Source organism: Gallus gallus, chromosome 5 (genome assembly GCF_016699485.2).
Source record: "Gallus gallus isolate bGalGal1 chromosome 5, bGalGal1.mat.broiler.GRCg7b, whole genome shotgun sequence".
Classification (NCBI taxonomy): Eukaryota; Metazoa; Chordata; class Aves; order Galliformes; family Phasianidae; genus Gallus; species Gallus gallus.
Window position 1 is genome coordinate 1,983,446 of NC_052536.1, and position 18,506 is coordinate 2,001,951.

Genomic DNA, 18,506 nt, shown 5'->3' on the forward strand with positions numbered 1-18,506 from the left:
GCCCTGGAAAATGGGTGAAAATGTCATCTGGAGTCTGTTGCTTATGAAATGAATGGAAAAGTGGTGGGCAAACACACTTCATGTTTGGTTCTTGCATACTGGCTTCGATGCCGTGCAGTGTTAATGTATTTTATTGACATATAGCATTCTCTGTGATTCCTGAGTGATGATAAGGTAATACAGAGTCAGGTCTCTTTCCACCCACCCCAAAGTGACAAATACAACCCTTGGCAGAATCCTCAGCTTGCTCATTTGCCATAAAACCCTTGAGAAATCTCTGGTGTACACGAGACACAGCTGCAACCAACAGCTACATTTCTTTTTTCTTTCTTTTTTTTTTTTTTAACAGAAAGGATGACAGTGCTTGCTGAATTATTTAACACTATAGGGATCTTATAAATTTATATACTGGTAAGTTGATAAGATTTGACACGTGTGAGGATTTTTTTTTTCTTTAGTCTGAAAGCATATGTGATAGTTTATCGTGGTGCACTAGGAGCAATAATACGGAGGCGGGGGGGCTTTTTTCCCCTCCTCACCCCTGTGGGTGCTAACACCGAATCACCAGTCGTTTTGGCTGTTGTATGGGGAGGGGAGTACCGAAGTCAGCAGTAAGTGATAGCTACAAGGCATCAGCTCAGGTTAGAGCTGCTTTGTTTTTCCTAAATACACTGATTCAGAAGGAAGTGTGCCCAGGGAGGTTGGCTCAGCTCCATCGCTCTTCTAGGGTAAGATAGCCCTGAGGGTATCCCACCACAGTGGGATTTTATTCTCAGTAGCGGAGGTGAGATTTTCTTTGCTTGGCATGAATATCACTGCAGCCTTGGCATGATTCCCTGCCAAGTCAGTGCCCTGACTTGTCTGTGGGAGCATGTGCTGGTGTTTGCCCCCCAGCCCTTGCACTGGCTGTGTTTCATGGAATCACAGAATGGTTTGAGTAGAAAAGGAGCCTTAAAGGCCATCCAGTCCAACTCCTCTGCACGGAACAGGGGCACCTACAGCTCCACCAGGTGCTTGGCCCAGCCTGCAGTAGTGCTGCAGATATTGGCAGATGCTTGGGCACCTTTTTGTTAAAAGGAACTTATTTCTAATTGTAATTTGCAGAGAAATACTTGTTTGTGGTTGTCTACAAAACTTCTTGTCAACACGAACGTGAGGTGATTGGATTTGAAATTGCAGAAGAAATGATAACTTGAGGGGAGGGTATGTGCCCAGCAGTACTGATTCTGGGAGAACGCCTCGATCACTCAGAAAAGAAAAGCATAGGAGGGGCATTTTGACCCAGGAGACTCATAGAACATCTCTGTATTTTCCATCGAAAGGTTTTTTGTGCCCTAACACTATCAGCAGCATTACAGTCCCAGCATGTTTGGTGCTATACCAAACATATATATATATGTTATATGCTATATACCATATATATATGTGCTATATACCTATATGTTATATGCTATATACCATATATATATATGCTATATGCTATATATATGCTATATACCATATATATATATATATATATATGTATATGAGTGCACCATGCACTCATACTTACCTAATAAAACAGCTTTCACTGTGCCTGTACGTGACCTGTCTGAGCTCATCTTGCTGAAGGTTGTGGGGCAGGGAAGTGCGTGTATATCCTTCCCCCGACCCCAAGGGGATAACTGCATCCATAGCTCTTGCTTGGTTTCACTCACACTGAAACGGTCAGAGACGGGCAGTTTGCTCTGGAAATGGTTGGGAGTGTGGCTGCAGGTGGATACTGAGCTGTAAAAGCGAATTTAAGGTGTTGGATGGTTTCAAATCACTGCGTGGGATCATTTGGAGTAGGATTGGGAAGACACAAAGTGCCCTCTGCTGGAGCATGGAGAAACCCATACAGCTAGATGCAGGAATCTTTGCAGTGGTCCATGAGGAGACGAGTAATACCTGTATAGCTGATTGCCTCTGCCTAACGAAGCGACATTAATGATGCAGGTCATTGGTGTGGCAGCCAAACAGCCCAAAGCGTGACAGCGGGCTAAACATCAGTGCTGAAGGCTTGTGTATTTTTTTTAAACTTAACAAAGAGAGTCAGCCAGCTGGAATGTTTTTCCTCTAAAAATGTGCAAATGAATGCAACCAATTAACTGCTTCACAGTAACAGTAATAAAATGAGAGGTACCTCTTCTTTTGCATTTCTTATTTAACGGTGCCGTCATTTCAGTTTTCAATCCAAATGCCTGGAAAAGGGTAATCCAGAGCAGGACTCCTGCGAATGCCGTGCTGCCAGATGCTGTTCCCATGCAGCTGGATTCATAATGCGGATTTTATGGCAGTACGGGTCTTGGGACCTTTCAGATGTCATGCAATTAAAGGTAAGGGTTGCATGTAATCTGGGATATCTGCTAAATCCTCCCTTACAAACCCGCTTTCTCTTCCTAAAGTCGGCTTATATGGGTAGGGTAGTGTTCACTGTGGGTCTTAAGCACCGTTTGCTGCGTGCCTATTTTACAACAAGTGAATGCATGACGTGAGAGCACAGGATCATGGAAGCTTTTGCCTGTTATACATATATGTTTTTGCCTGTTTTATATATATATATATATGTATATGTATATGTATATGTGTATGTTTGTGTGTTCTGTGAAGGTGTGCTTGAAAAGTCATGCTAGATGATGTTGATATCCACTCTGTTTTCTGGCTGATGAAGGAGAAAGTGGGGGATCTCAGCATCCTGTCGCAGCTAATTAGCAATGGGGAAATAAGCAACGCAACTGCTACTGAATTCTAGGCACTCAGAGGGGAAAATTACATGCAAGAGCCAAACCCAGATTTTTCATATTTATGAGTTAAAACAACAGGCAAGGCCAAAATATGTTTCTTGAGTGTTTAGATTCCCTCTGTTCTCACATGAGAAAACACGCAAACAGCAGAATAAGTTGCTTAAAAGCAAATCTTCATAGATGGGTTGAAAGCAGACCCTGGTAACTTCTCAGTGCAACTGCTTAGTGTTCTGCTTTCCAGGATTGTGGTGTTTCTTTAGTGGCAAGGCACTGTCTCACAGCCAAAGCTCAACTGAGCAAAAGGCGCTGACCAAAGGGGTCCCAGTGAGGATGATGGTGTGAAGTACAGAGATGTTAGTCCTACTCTGGATCACATGCATGAGTCTACAGCAAGGTCATCTGCTCTGGCCTGGGTATGGGCATGATAGAAGCGTGAAAAGGTTTGGGTTGGAAGGGACCTTTAAGATGATCTAATTCCAACCCCCTCCTATAGGCAGGAATGCCTCCCTGAGCCCAGGTAGCTCACAGCCCCATCCAGCCTGGCATTCAGTGCCTCCAGAAATGTGAACTGACCCTGCTGGCACTTAAACCTGCGGCTTCAAGGAGTATTTTACACTAGATTAGATCGCTAAGCTATTCCTTCTGCTTGTTTATTCAAAAAGGGACACGTGAGTGCAAGTATTATTGTTAGGTGTACTCTAACGTTGAAGCTGTGTTTCTGAGTTTGCATTATCAGCCACCTCTCTTTTGGCAGGTAGAGACGTGCTGCTCAGGAATGCCACACAGTTGCTGGGAACAGCAATAATTCAGGAACGTTTTTCACTGTGCAGCAACATATTTCTGGAATACCTTTGTGAAACGCTCCTTTCTGTTTTAAATACTGCTATTTCAGTCCATGAGGCCCCACTGTCTGCCTGTTGCCGCAGGGTACCCGGTGCCGAGTGCTGACAACAGGGGGCAGAGTAGGTTTATATTTCAAGGGAAGAAAAATCACTGTAGGAGAGGAGTCGGTGGCTTTTTCTCGTTGTTCCAAACGTTCGTCTTATTGAAAGAGATAATAGCAAGCACTTCTCTGTTTAAATCTGCTGTGCAAAGCTTGCAGAGGGCTCGGCATTTCACAAGCTCCACTGCTTTCTCAGATCCTCTCTTATAAAGCAGATAAGGCAGTTAATCTATAAGTTTGTATTTATTTAGATTGATTCAGAATCTTTTTATTAACTGTTTATTTAATTTTAGCCACCCAATATGGCTCTGGCAAGCTCTCAGCATACTTCTGGCTGCCTTGACTGTCTAAAGAGACTTTTGGCAGGGTCCTAGGTCTGGGATTTGCACGCTTTTTCCATCCTAACAAGCATGCTTGAGGCGCCTAACCATACTTAGCAAATAAAAAAGGAACAAACTTTGCTTAACCATGAAAGGAGTAGGAAGGGGATCTGTTGCTTCCATCATTACCTCTGCACGCCTTGGTCTAATTTTGACTTTGATGTTGAAGAAATGGCAACCTGATTCATATTGCACTTAAAGGCACAAAAGCACTTTAACTGTCTTTAATTATTGCTTTGTTTCTTTGGAAGAAGTAAAGCAGCTTTAATGGTATAGTTGTAGCGTGGTTTGAATATCCGTGGTTATCTGACCAGGTAATACGTTGCTTCTGGAAGAGTCTGGAATCCAACTTAATATTTTATTTTATTTTTAATGTATATATAAATGCTAGCACTGAGCATAAGTATTTTCTACTGAGCATTCAGTGCCCCTGATCTGAGTTTTTTATTAATCTACTGAACCACCACCTAGGGAGAATGCTTGCAGGTCCCACCAGAGCCGTGAAGAAGAGCTCACAGACTGCACCTGTAAGGACTGAATTTAGGCTTGAGTTTTCTTAGGGCTGGCCGTGGGTTTCCCCACACATGTGATGTTCAGGCAGAACACAGACTGCTTTGTTTGTAGCTGACCCCAACGGAATGATCGGTGGCATTGCTAAGCCAGTGCTGATGGGTAACCTTCATTTAGAATAAGATGTTGGAGACTCTGTATATGTTCTTTATATGGAAATGTTTATACAGTATAAACTTCTGCTTAGTAAAGCAACTCTTTTTCATCTGGACAGTCTCTGCGTACAATGCATCATGCCAGACAATAGATGAAGTGTTTTAATGGTGGTAAGCAGTGCGCGTCTGTATGTATATACATGTAAAAATATATACATATATCGATCTATATACACACACACGTGGAACGTCCTTTGGTTTCCTGCCTTTTAAGGGGCGATTCTGTCTCGGGGTTGCCTACCACCAGTAGGATGCTTTGCTCCTGCACTTCAACGCCCGGGAGCTCCGTTTTTGAAATGGGAGGAAGACAAATTGCTCGCATGTTACGAAGGGATTGACCTGTTCCTTGGAAGCTGTGATAAAACCCACAGGTTTTGCTAAGCGTTGCAAAGCACGTGTGGGAAATCACTTGGAAACAGCCATAGCGTGCGTAGTGCTGCTTCAAGCACTGCGACTGACAGTGAGCTCCTGAAGACAGTGTTTCAATTGGCTGTAAATAAAACTGCAATAATCTTTGTCTTTTGTCCCTACAGATGTGATGAGAAAGTCTACCCTAACTCTGCTGGCTGTGCGGCGCTCTTAGGGACAAAAGGGAGGCTGAGGCAGCCTGGCAGAATGCGCCGTCGGCAATATTTATAATTGTGATGTAAATAATTTAGTCTAGATGATATTCCAACACTTCCCTCTCACTTGACAGTAAGATGGAGTATTGAGGAGCTGCTTGTTTCGCAGTTCTCCTTCAGGTAGCGCTCAGATATTAATTTTATCCAATAGCTGCTTCCAAATCTCGCATTGCTTTATCGATGCGCTTAGTGATGCTTTACAAAGTCAAAATAAGTCTGGCTTAAAGATCTCTACTGTAGGTGTAAATAGTTGGAATTGCTCCTGGGGAGCCATAGCCACCAACTCCTATCCTTGGTACCATACATTCCACTCTGGGTGTTTTTAATTCAGAAACATAAAATAGTCCATAAAAGGGGTTTTATGGAGGGCTCTCACTCCATGGATGTGCTGCCTTTGTGCTGGCCTCAGTGCTGACGAGGCTACATTTGCTCGTCATACCTGACCTTGCACATCCGCACTAAGTGTTGGTGCAATGTGCTGCTCTCCAGCTGGTTCTAACAGGGGTTCTGGCTGGCAGCAAGCTGGATGTGAGCTAGCAGTGTGCCCGGAGCCATCAGGGCTGACAGCGCGTGCTGCAGCACCGGAGTGCAGCGGGGAAAACCACATTCCCCATGCCGGGTGTCCTGCAGCAACGAGAGGAATGCTCGCCCCTCTTGCGCCTTGTTCTATCTTTTTAACAGCTTCATTTCCTTTCTTTCCAACGTATCTCCCAACGAAATGCTTTCCATCATTTCAGACTAATTTTAGCCCCTTATCGTAGTTATTTCCTCGGGTAAATAGTTTCCTGAGCGTGCTATGGAGGGCAGAGGCAGGGCAGCAGCCATCAAAACCCAACCGGCCCTGCCTCGACTGGGTGGTGCTCTGGAAATATAAACAAAGCTGTTTGTGGATGGAAAAAGTATTTCAGGAGGAGCAAATATTGCCAGTTTGTATGACTGCTATCGTCTGTTTGCTTATTGCTGTTGTTTTTGTTTTTGTTTCCCCTACTGTTAATTTGTGGAGACAGTGCCTCTTATCAAAGTGTATAGAGGGAGAAGGTTGGAGTAGTGTGGGTAGCAGCTGCAGCATGGACCGTTGGTTGTTGTATTTATGTGATACAATATTTTGTATGAAAAATCCATATAAATGGGTGGGAACAAAAAATGGACACCGTGCACAGAAGTATGGCAGCTCCAGTACCCGTTCCTGTGCTTACAAGCACGCCATCCCACATGTGCCAGTCCATATTTGTTATGAGAAGTGCATTCCTTCTACTTTCTCACTGAGGTTTATTGAAATGCGTACGATATGTAAAACTCCTATGTAAAGGGAAGAAAATCCATAATAGGTGTGTGCATATGTATATTGCTCAGCTTGCTGGATTAGAAACGGTCCTTGCTTGCTGCCCAGCAGTACACGCTTTTCAGAAAGTATCTGGTAAATTCCTTTGTGCTGACAGGTCCATCAAATTGGGCATTAAGTGCTGCCCATGAAAAATGAGTTTTCAAACTAAAAGACACGAGTCCATGGGAGATTGCAGCAGGCAGAAGTGGAGTTGGGAATAGGACAGCAGTTAATTTGATCGTTGTTGTATTTGAAGGTCAGTTGAACCAATCTGGCTGCAGGTGGAGTTACTCTTGGGAAGAACCAGAAATCAGGTCTCCAGTGTCTATTAGCTTCAATGAAAATTTGGTTATTCAGCAAAGCTTGGTTGAGTTCGCCCTGTAGAGAGATCCTCCTGCTCAGTGATGATAGCTGATTATTTACATATTTAAACTGCAACTTTTGTTTTATTACTGCCTTAATTTTAGCTTGATGTCAGTTGTGTAAATGTTATGCTTTTGTCCTGCTGGTGTGATATTACTGTCGCTCTTTTCAGAGCACAGTGGCATCTTCTAGCACAGCACAAGGAGCTTCAATCTGGCTCGGTTTCCCTTTCTTCCCCTCTGCTTATGCCTCTGAGTTATGCCAAGCACCTACTAGCAAAAATTAAGGCTTAAAGCTCACCTTTGTATTTGATCACGATATTTTCTTGTCAGTTTTGTGCTTTATCCATTGCATTTCTAATGACAGGTTTCTAATTTTACTTACTAATTTTGTCTTTTATTCTACTAGATATAATAGCATGTATTACCTGTCTTGACTTAATTAAGTGTTGATAATTATTTACAAATAACTGTTCAGTGGAACTGTTGAGGTATTCTCCACCTTTAGGCTTACTGGTGTTTTGTGTGGGTTTGTTCGGTTTCAGTATTTGCTGATTTTTTGGTGTTTTTTTCTTTTCTACATTCCAGTAGATGAAATGTATGAATGCTGTAGAAATACAGACTGTGCCACTGTCCTTACATGTTTTTGATTGCAGCACGATGATGGCTTTCAAGGATTATTACTTGTAAAATGTTGTTTCTCTTAGTAATGAGAGTGTTTGTAGTAAGATGATCCTCATTCTGTGGTGCCGTGCTCTGCTCATAGAATCCCTGCAGGTAGATTGGGTCAGATTGCTTTTCTTATTGATCTCCTTGCAGTAGAAGTACAGCTGAGGAAAACAAGAATTTCATTGCCTATTGCTGCCCCTTCTGGCTTCAGGAGCACATAACTGCTTTGGGAACTTGGTGCTTCAATTCTAAATCCCAGTCACTCCTGAACACTTCTTTGATCAAGCATGTCGGACGTTATAGATCCTTAAAACATATGATGTCTAATGGCAAGAAACTACAGAGGGCTCACTATTCAAGTTGCTTTTAATAGTTATCATCTTAGTTCTATGTAATTATAAGTTTGTGTTGTAGCATCGTGTGCTGAATGGCATAATTAAGGCAGGGTGTGTTGGGTCTGGGAGGCCATTGGCTTTGTGGAGAAGACCAGTGCTGATTTGCACAACCATAATCAGAAGAGTTTGCTTCTTTATGATTTCTTTCTAGTTTATTTGTGTGCCCAGAGATGGGTTGTGAGTTGAACCTGGGACAGAAAATTAAATGCCAGATCACTAGGAAATACCATGAAGAAATCTGAGGCTTCCTCTCATGCCCCAGTCAGCTTGGGACCATCTTTTCAAAAGCTCTAATAATCCTACACATTTGAGTCTTTGCTGTTTGACGAAGTTACATTCTGAATCACTTTCATGATCTGAATTTCCCCACCTTGGTTCATCACCATGGGTGAAGGACGAGAGATTGATACTGATGTAGGTGTACAGTGAGGTTGAAAGGGATATGATCACTTGTGATGTCTGCATGGCAGGCAGAACATATTTTCAAAGCAGAGAGAAGACAACCCCTCAAAACCTGTCAGGACAAAGCAAATCCAGAATGATCGTGATTTGCTCCAGCGTGGGCAACCCCACACAATGCATTGCATTTGTTTTCCTACCAAGTCCCAGTGGGGCACACTCTTTCAAAACCACAGGCAAAAGGTCAGTTGTAGTATCATCATTATATCTAGGTAAATCTTTCTGTTTGCTCTTTACCACAGATGTTTCCTATCCCTCTGGTGTTGTTAAATCTGTTTGCAGCAGCATTTTTTGGAAAGTGTTTTTGAGCCACAAAGGCTCATCCCTGATCAGTTTTTTTAAAGCAGCTTATTTGGGTGCTTTTCTACTGGATTGCCCTTCCTAAACAGATGAGTTTACCTTCTTTTCATTTATTTTCATGTGTATTTACACGTATATTACTTTGTCTATGTTTATTAAATGGCGTTATCTCACATGGTGGATAACGCCATTTAATGATTGAATTTCGTTACAGAATATGGAGTAAAGTTTGAAACCATTCAAATTAACCAGCCTACTTTATACGATAGGAGTATTACTCATAGTGACTAAAATCAGCGATCAAATAGGATTTTTGCATAGATTTGAATTCTTTTTACTTGTTCATTTTTCAGGGCATGCTAATATAAGAGATGAACAGGTGCTCTAACTTGGTATTTGCTTTCAAATGATGGTGACCACGAGGCTTCTAGTGGCAGAAGGAAGCAGCCGGACTTGGCAGGCCATAGCTTCTGGTTGAATGAAGGTGGATGCAGTGACTTCATATTGCTAAAGGATAGATGGAGAAATGATGTGAGTGCAGCTAGGTCCATCACAGCTTCAGTTCTGAAGTCTTTTTGATCTAGTGGCTAGCACGAGGAAGTGAAAAACAGTAACAGATCTCATGCAGTAGGACTGTGGGTCAAATATCTGAGCTGTTTTAATTGAAGAATCAGAGCCTCAACTCTCACCCTTGAAAGAAACAAAGATGAGATTTTACCCAGTTCACGGGGTGAAAAGCAGTGGAGGTGAAGTCCTGGTTGAATGCTGCCATGTCCAGCTTTCTTTAGTACAGTATATCTTTGCCTTCCTTACATGCTGCTTCCTCATTTCCTCCCTGATTTTCCCCTATGCAAAGAGGGGAAGCACAACATAACATTAGCACTAGCCCTTTGTGTCTTTGCGTTGCTATTGGGAAGGAGGCAACCAGCAGTGCTGCATGAGGGAGCGCCACGGAGGTTTGGGATTGGAGTTGAAATACTAGGTCCAGCTGATTTCTCTTTGATCAGAGTTTTTTTTTTTTTTTTTAAGTGGGTGCTATGTTTTAGAGATTTTTGTGTCCTTGCAGTGGAGGAACTGGAAGGTCACGTGTGTTCTGGTCTGCACCTACTGGTTCAAGCAATGGGGGAGATCTCAAGCAGGCCAGTATGGGGAGAAGGGTGACAAACGTGGAGGTGGCATAAGCTAAAACCATAAAATATGTGTATTTTATGTGAGTCTGATAGGAAACTGTGTGTCCTTTAGTCCTTGAAAGAAAGCTTCAGGGAGATGGGCTTGCTTTATCCATCACACCTCGGAAATTTGGGATGAAAGAGGAGGTAATCAAGCTTTGTGTTCCATCCTGGTATCTGCTCCCACTTTACAGATTACTCTCCATGACTACAGATTCCTTCAAAATTCAAATATTAAAGCAAAGCTGGTCTTCCAGCCTCTGCTCCTGCTAAACCCTAGTCTAACATAAATGAGTTTAAATTTCAAAATGCCTGGAAAATCCTCATCCTTTTTAGCATGTGACTCAAGAGCTGCACACACCTGACCGGGTCAGAAAGTGAAGGTTCACCACCGAAGTGGTTGGAAGTAAATAAAGTGGGGCCTGTCAGGTGCTACTTGACATTTCTTTTCATCACGTGAGTCCATGATTCAGTCTAAGTGTGTGCTGCAGGGAGATGACAGGCACTTCAGAGCAGAGAATAGAGGGAAAAGCTCTCAGCTTTCCTGCTCTATTGACTGCCCCCTTCTGTCTTTCAAGCAGGAATGATCAATTTTAAAGAAATGTACCCTAAGTACTGAATGAGCTTCATCTATGGAATTTCAGATATTACAGGCCTTGCCGTTAGACTGATTGCCACCCACGCCCTTGCCCTGGGAGAATTCAAAGCTGATTTGGAAATGGTGTTGTATATGCTGTGTCCGAAGGCCTGCCCCTGGTTCACTTTTACTGACATCCAGCTATCAGTGGGGTTCCTTCTGACAGATTCTTAACATACTGCTTTTGGTTTTGCCTCCTTTTTATTGATACTCTCTGATGCACAGATATTCTTGTGCAGGATAGTTTGTATTTCATACCACAAAGAATTCTTTATTTCTTCTATTTGACCTTAAAATGCCACCATAGGGAGTTGTTAACTTCTTGCTGTGGTCACTTGCATTTGCACATGATTAAACATGCCAAGCTAAAGAGTGATAAGAATCACATCATGAGCAGGACTGCAGTTAATCTGCATGTTTATTTCTCCATTTATTTTTTCTTCAGCACTAATCCCAGTCTAAAACTCTAATTACGCCAATGCTAATTGAGGCTGACAATTAGGGGCTTTATTGCTGATTTGCACTAGCACACGTCTATTACGCAGAGCATGAGCAACAAATGGCACTTGTCTGGAAGGAAGCCATCAGATGGGCAAGTCACCGCTGCCTTTGCCCACAGACAAGTAACTGTGTTGTGCAGAATGCAACGCTGCCAGCAGGGCGGATGGAAGAGGAGCTGCCTTGGCCTGATGTAGGATCCAGAGATTGCAACATGCAGGAGGTTTGTGCAAGGCTTCAGCCCAAAGAACAGCTTGGGACGAGGCCAGCGTAGGCTTTGAACTGAGGTGCTGCTGTGCAGTCCAAAATCATTGCTGCCTCATTTTTCATTTTCTAGATTTGCCCGTGAAAAACATGTTTTTCAATGTATGCCATTTAGTACATCGAATTTACTATCAGGGATGTTTAAACCAAAAAGTGCCCTATTGTAAACGGAGCATATTAGCACATCAGGACAGTCTTTGCTTCTTATTACTACAGAAAATAATATCAGATAATAGGAAAGTGTCTGCCTGTATCCGACTTGGTATAATGGCTGTCTATCATCAGAAAGAGTTAGATAGTTTTATTAATATCTAGTTATACTCCTGACTATTTTCTCACTAAAATCAGCGCTGTGGTTATTAAGCTACTATATCACCACCGATGGATTTTTTGGCACTGTTTATTCACCAGCAAGTTGTGGAAAATAGAATTAGCAACAATTCTGCTTCTGGGAGAGAAAGGAGTTTTGAAGCCGACCCTCAGTAAGAACAGTAACTGAAGCCAAGTTCTCCTGAGCTGTCTGAGCCTCCTGTGTGACTTCCAACCACAACACCGAGCAGGGGAGGTGCTGCAGCTCCAGGATGGGGATCCCAGTAAGGGAAGCCCTCTTTGGTGCTACGGTTTGTGCCTAATGTTGCAGGATGTGTGGTCTGAAAGAGCTTTCCAGCAGCTTCCCAAGCACCTGGGAAGTATGGAGAGCCTCTGAGCACAACCACATGAGAGAGGTGTTTGCTCAGGGCATGCTGATGTTTTGTGGTCAGTATGTGAGAGAGGATGCTTTGATGGAGGGGAGCTTACAGTGCTGCTCTTCTGCTAAATACTAGATGTGAAAACCTTATGTTTCCTAAGGTTCCTTACTGGGCCAAAGAGAGTAGTAGAGGCCTTAGATAAATGTACTGTAGTTTAAAAAAAGGAAATGGCGATCCTCCAGTACCTGCTTTCAACACTTTTAATTAACAACTCTCATTCAATTTGGCAATCTGTTTAGCAGTGTTTAACCTCGCATGCCATTTAACAAGGCAGATGTAAACCAGAGTGATGGGACAAGCAAAGTGAAGTTCCTGGCTGCTGCCAACATGTTTGTTTTGCAGACTGGGTCTCTTAGCATGAGTCCCTCATGCTGTCCTGAGAAGACCTTGCTCTAGATTTTAAAATGTTGGTATGTGTTCTTCCCATGGTTCGTGCAAGTATTTCCATTAGAGTTAATCAATCAGCACTGAACAGCGAATGCTTTTACCGTGAATGGAAGTGGTGGGTGTGCAAGGAGGACAGAGCTATACGTGTGAAGGCAGCAAAAGGAATCTGAGGGACTACAGCGGGCTATTTGCTGTTTGCTAACACACCAGACTCATCTGATGTTAGTCTTCAATGGTTGCCCTTTGAGATACAGATGCAGATGAGGAACTTATGAATTAATTCAGTTGACCAGGTGAAGAAAAGGCTCTTGTGTCAGCTACTGAGCTCTTTAGCTGTGGTCTCAAGTGAGGGAGAGATTTCCAATGGAGCTCTTTTTGGGTCATGCTAAGCTGAGACATCATCTGAATGTTAAGTCCTTTTCTATTCAGGAAACACTTGTGTGTTGTTTCTCTTGTATAGTTTTATCTTGAGGTTCCTTGAATTATGCATGAATGACATAAGCAGAAATCTCAAACATGACAAGTATCTGTTAAGCACCATAAGAAAACCCTGTGTCATCTTAAATACCGAGTTCTTAGAATGGGATATACTGTGTGGTGGAAAAAGTCACTGACTGAGGTTAAGGATGACAGTATCGCCACTAATATCTTAACTGCATTCACAAAAGAGTTCTTGTTAGTTTCTTGTTAGTTCACAGCTAGTGACAGATGCTGGTATTTTGTGCTGATCACAGCACATGAAAAGTTTCATTGGAGAGGTTCTTAACTTGGTAGAAAAGCAAACATTTAGAAAATATATTATGTTTAGAAAACAAACAAAGTGGGAGTATCTTATTGAGCCTCAACATCTAATTTGTCCTGAGAGCCGTTTCCAATAAGCTTCGTAGAATTGTGGAATGGCTTGGGTTGGAAGGGACCTTATGGGTCATCTAGTTCCAACCCTCTGCTCTGGAGGTTCAACTTAAACTGTGTTGGTCCAAGAGAGATGCCGCTGACTCTGATGTATCTATCACAGATTAATATTTCTGTGAGTGCTTTGGATTTTTTTGCATTTTGGCTGTGGCAATGATTCACTGTGGAATATGGCAGCACATGAAGGCATAAATCAGCTTTTCCAAGCTTCCAGGTAGAGTGAGGGGAGGAGAGACAAGAAGCTCTTTTTTCTGTGTTCTTTCTTTGTCTTGCCTAACTGGCCACATATGTTTAAAATCTATTTTACACATTTAAGCATAAAGAAAAATACGCATTAAGAGTATTCAACTATAATTAACAAGAAGCATCATGAGTCATTTATTGTTTGCAAGGGCACTAAAACATTTATTAATGTCATGTTTCACTAATGATTTAAGAAAGGATAAGTAAATATCTCCAAATTATGATCCCTACATACTGTTGACTCATTCAGTGTTGATGAATATTGACTTGCGTGTAGTTAGGCTGTGTGAAGAGCTGTGGCTTGAATCTCATACCATACTCGCACACATGCTTAATTTTAGCATGGAAAGTTACAGAGGGGCTTAATCCTATTCACACATTTGTGATTGCTGCGTTGGTATGGGACATCGTGCAGTCCTAATTGGAAGGATGTTCATTAGGCATATTTTATTAATGTATAATGAACACCGTAAATACAGTGACCTTTGAGATAATTGTCATTTACATGTTTTGATTCATTACTGCATCTTCCTCTTGTTTATTCATCAGGCATGAAAATGTATGCATTTCTTTGCTTCTAGATGTCAAGCAGCATTTCACGGGTTTTATGGTGATTTGCAAAGGATTTCTTAGAGAATCTTCTACTCTCTCTGACGAAAAGCAAGAAGTGACAGAAGGATGGAACTAAGTGCTTCCATTGGTGGAACAATCCCTCGATGATTATCTATTTATTGTTCCCTGAGGAGAAAAGAAAGAGTTAGGTGACTGGTTGTCGATGACAGGGGGGGTGGACTTGATGCTCTCCAGAGGTCCCTTCGAACCCCCGCAGTTCGGTGGTTCTGGGTCAGCTGAAGAACACGGTCTGTCAAGTATGTGAGGCATGGATGGAGCACACTCCCAGCAGCCGTTATGTTGCAGCAGTTCCAGAAGCAACGTGTAACAGGAGGCACATTTCAAATCACGATGAAACCGACTTGAAGGGCGTGTTGTTCAGTTTGTTACAACGTGGAGCTTCCATTTTTCTGATCCATTATTTTACCTTTTTACGTTAAGCATGCACGAACCCAAAGCAGGGAAATGCTTGAATTGTAAGGCCGAGGCGCCTTTTTATTTCCAGTCTCCTAATGATGTGCATCATTTCCAAACTAGCCAACAAATTGATTGTAGATCTCATTTTATTAAATCACTGTGTTGCCTTTCCTAATGGAGAAATTACTGTACTGGCTGTCTGAGTCAGCAGACGCATTTCTTTGGATGTAATTTCTGTGAAATGAAAGGGCAGCTCTGCTGGTAGAGGTTTTGTCTCCTACTGTGGTCTTGTACTGATGAGCAATTAAGAGCATCTTTAGCTCACAGGGTTCTTTGAAATAACCCACGGAAGCTGTGCTTCGCTATTTGTGTGAAGGGGTTTGGTGAGCTGCAGAGAAAAATGGTTTCCGAATCTTATTTTTAACTGTTTGTGCCTGAAGTAGGTTTTTACTTATTCCTTCTGTCTCTGTAATCCTCTTACAAACAAACAAAAAACCAACACGTATGCCCCCAGTACAGCAGTCTTGTCTTTCATTCATTATCGTTTCCATCAGATGGAGCCACTGGAGGTGTTGGGGAGCAGTTACCAGGTGTATGACAATCTGTTCCTACATTAGTGACTTGCATTACAAGAGCTGAAATTCTGACACTCATTACCAAATCCTAATGGATCTGTGGGCTCAGGCTGACCCTCTCCCCGTGTGCAGCTGGCTGCGTGTTGCCTGGGCCCTCGTTCTGTCCCTGCTGACTAAGGCAGTGATTGCACTTTTTTAGTGGGAATAACAAGCTTTTCTCAAAAGCAATGACTTCAGAGATATTCCAAGAACAGGGTTGGTTTGTTTATTTATTTATTTATTTCTGCGTGTCATTGTATTGATGAGTAGATGCACCAAATGATCATTAAAATAAGGTACATGTGACTGCTTCTGTGCCTTCCTCAAAATGATGATTCATACGCCGGCTTAATGAGGCTGGGTACAGTAAACAGACAGAGGAGTGCTCGAAGCTGTGAGTGCATGCAGTGGACTTGCCTAGCCTGGAGCTTACTGCAGGAAGAAGAGAATTTTCCATCTGAACAGAGGAGGGAGAGAAATACAAGTAAGATGATATATGTTGAATTCTTTATAGAGGAAGTAATTCCCAGCCACTAACAAATTCATTTTGCTACAGCGTGCCTTCTCTAGGACTTTGCACCTCGTGGAGGTGAATGCTGGCTTTTTGTTTGTTTGTCCCAGCATATGGGCTTCTGAAAAACATTACCATGTTCTTACATGATAACAGGCTTTAATATCTTGGAACAAAACCTTATGGTATCTTCTTGCCATTGGGGATAGTGTTTATCAGATGAAAGCAAAGTCTGAAGCAGATACAAATTGTTCTGAGTTTGAATATCTCTTCCTCAGAAACTGGTATCTCTCAAACCTATTCCCATTCTAATGCATCATCCATCTTCGCACAAATAATAGGATTTTTTTTCACAGTCAATATGTAATTTTCTGTCAGCATTTTATGGCTGGAAAGCTGGCAGGGCTGGATCTGGCAGAGCTGGACCAGTTAATAAAGATTATCAGTTTGCATGTTCAGCATTCTTGGCCTGGTGAGTGTTGTACTTTACACTTAATGCTTTGAGATTAGCATGATAGATGAGCGTACTTAGTAAAATGTTTTTACAATTTATGCTCTTATTAACTGTTGTATTGAACTTGGGAAAAATGTCCTTTTCCTTGATGGATGTCATGGTGCAGTAGTATGTCAGCTTGTGATCGGGGCTTGGCTTTATGATGCAACGATGCTGTGCTAGAATCAGTTTCAGAGGAAAAAGGTCGGTATACAGGCATCAGGAAGGGCAAAAATTGCTCTGCAGATTTGTGTTATAAATTCAGAAAGCAGGGTTGCTTGCCTCTGTTACCTTGATGTTGGCACTCACTGAACACCAGGGTGTTCAAAACTTGAGCTTTTGTGGGAGTAACACTCCAGGAGTGTACGACACTTCTGTCCATCCTTGCCCTAAAGGCTGCATGTGATCTCATTTATGGACATAAATACATGTGGTATCTGAGAATGTGGGTGCTGTGATACAGCATGAAAAAATTCTGAACTGTGTACATGTGTATGCTGCCACAGCTGTGTTTCTCTTGCAATTCGGATTCTGGAATACAGTTTCCATTGGAAATAGCAAGATAATTTGGGGTGGTATTTCCTTAAGAATTTTATCTGAATGCTCTGGATTCCTCAGTTTCTCTTCGTGCCAGCTCTCTCTCCCATCTCTGTGGCCCTGCTATTAAGTTATACTCATGTATGGAGTTGTACAGCTCAGAAAGCTAAAGGCTATGCTGTAACCTGGTCCTTTAATTCATTCCCTACAATTTCCATTTTCTTGCAGCAAAATATGTTATCAAGTCTGTCTTGCCCACCACCTATATAACTGAGCTTATGGCAAGATCTATGTCATGATTTTCTGCTGATGACCTCTACGAGCTGGCAGAGCACAAGGCAGCTCAGCCCAAAGCGTGTGTAGCTGCACCAGCTGTGCGTGAAACGCAAACACTGATAGCATAAACCTTACCCTCCAGGGCCCCTCCTTGTTCTGTACTAGCTGAAGTGCCAAACACATACGGTTTTTATGTCCTTCAAAAGAATTTTTTTGGACCAGGCCTGATTTGAACCTTCATCTCAAAAAGAATATTGCTAAATCCAAATTAAATAGCAGTTCCAAGTGTGGAATAGTACAGAAAATGTAGCTTGCTGTGGAAGTCTTTTGAAACAGAGTTGTTTCTGGATTAATAATTCTTTTAATGGAAGACAACTCTGTGTACAGACACCAACATCTTCATGTGAAGGTTTCTAGCATAAGTCTTATGCCCAGGGAACTTTGGGTCTGTAAGCATCACCTCTGTGCCTGGGAACATCATGGAACAGATCCTCCTAAAAGACATGTTAAGGCACATGTGAGATGAGGAGGTGATTTGAGATGGCCAGCGCGGCTTCGTGACAAGGGCAGATCGTGCCTGACCAATATGGTGGCCTTCTGTGATGGATTGGTGGTGGCATCAAAGGACAAAGGGAAGGCAACTGATGTCATCTACCTGGACACATGCGGGGCCTTTGACATTATCCCACACCACATCCTTACCTCTAAAATGGAGATACATGGATTTGAAGGCTGGACTATTTGGTGGATAAAGAATTGATTGGAAGGCCACAGCCAGAGGGTTGTGGTCAATGGCTCTAGAGGTCCAGGTGGGGGCTGGTTATGAGCAGTGTTCCTCTGGGAGTCTGTATTGTTGGAGCAGGTCCAGAGGAGGCCACAAGGATTCTCACAGTGATGGAGCACCTCTCCTATGAAGGAGCTGGGCTTGTTCTGTCTGGAGAAGAGAAGGATATGGGGAGACCTCATTGCAGCCCTCCAGTATTTAGAGGGAGCTTATGAACAGGAGGATGGATGATTTTTAAAGGGTTTGGTTCTTAAGAGGAACAGATGAGCCCTCTGTTAGGCATGGTGTAGGTAGGTATTTGCAAGCTGCTTTTCAGATATCGCAGTGAGGGTTTTGCAGAGATATATCCTGTTGTTCTCTTTGCTCTTTGCATTGTGCTTGCCCTCATTCTCTCAATTCGCCTGAGCAGTAATTAGTGCCTACGATCAGGCTGGTCGCTGCTGCAGTGCGAGTATACT

The 18,506-nt window shown here is 42.6% G+C and overlaps 1 protein-coding gene across 4 annotated transcripts in view; it reads left to right on the forward strand.

The window, feature by feature from the left end:
• Nucleotides 1–18,506, forward strand: part of NAV2 (neuron navigator 2) — a 306,190-nt gene that overhangs the window by 65,401 nt on the left and 222,283 nt on the right. The window contains exon 1 of one of the 4 annotated variants that reach the window (XM_046942189.1): nucleotides 15,827–15,931. The exons of the other annotated variants lie outside the window; for them this stretch is intronic. The gene's annotated coding sequence lies outside the window, so the exon portion shown is untranslated. Of the gene's footprint in view, nucleotides 1–15,826; nucleotides 15,932–18,506 lie in introns of those variants that run through there. 4 annotated transcript variants of the gene reach the window in all.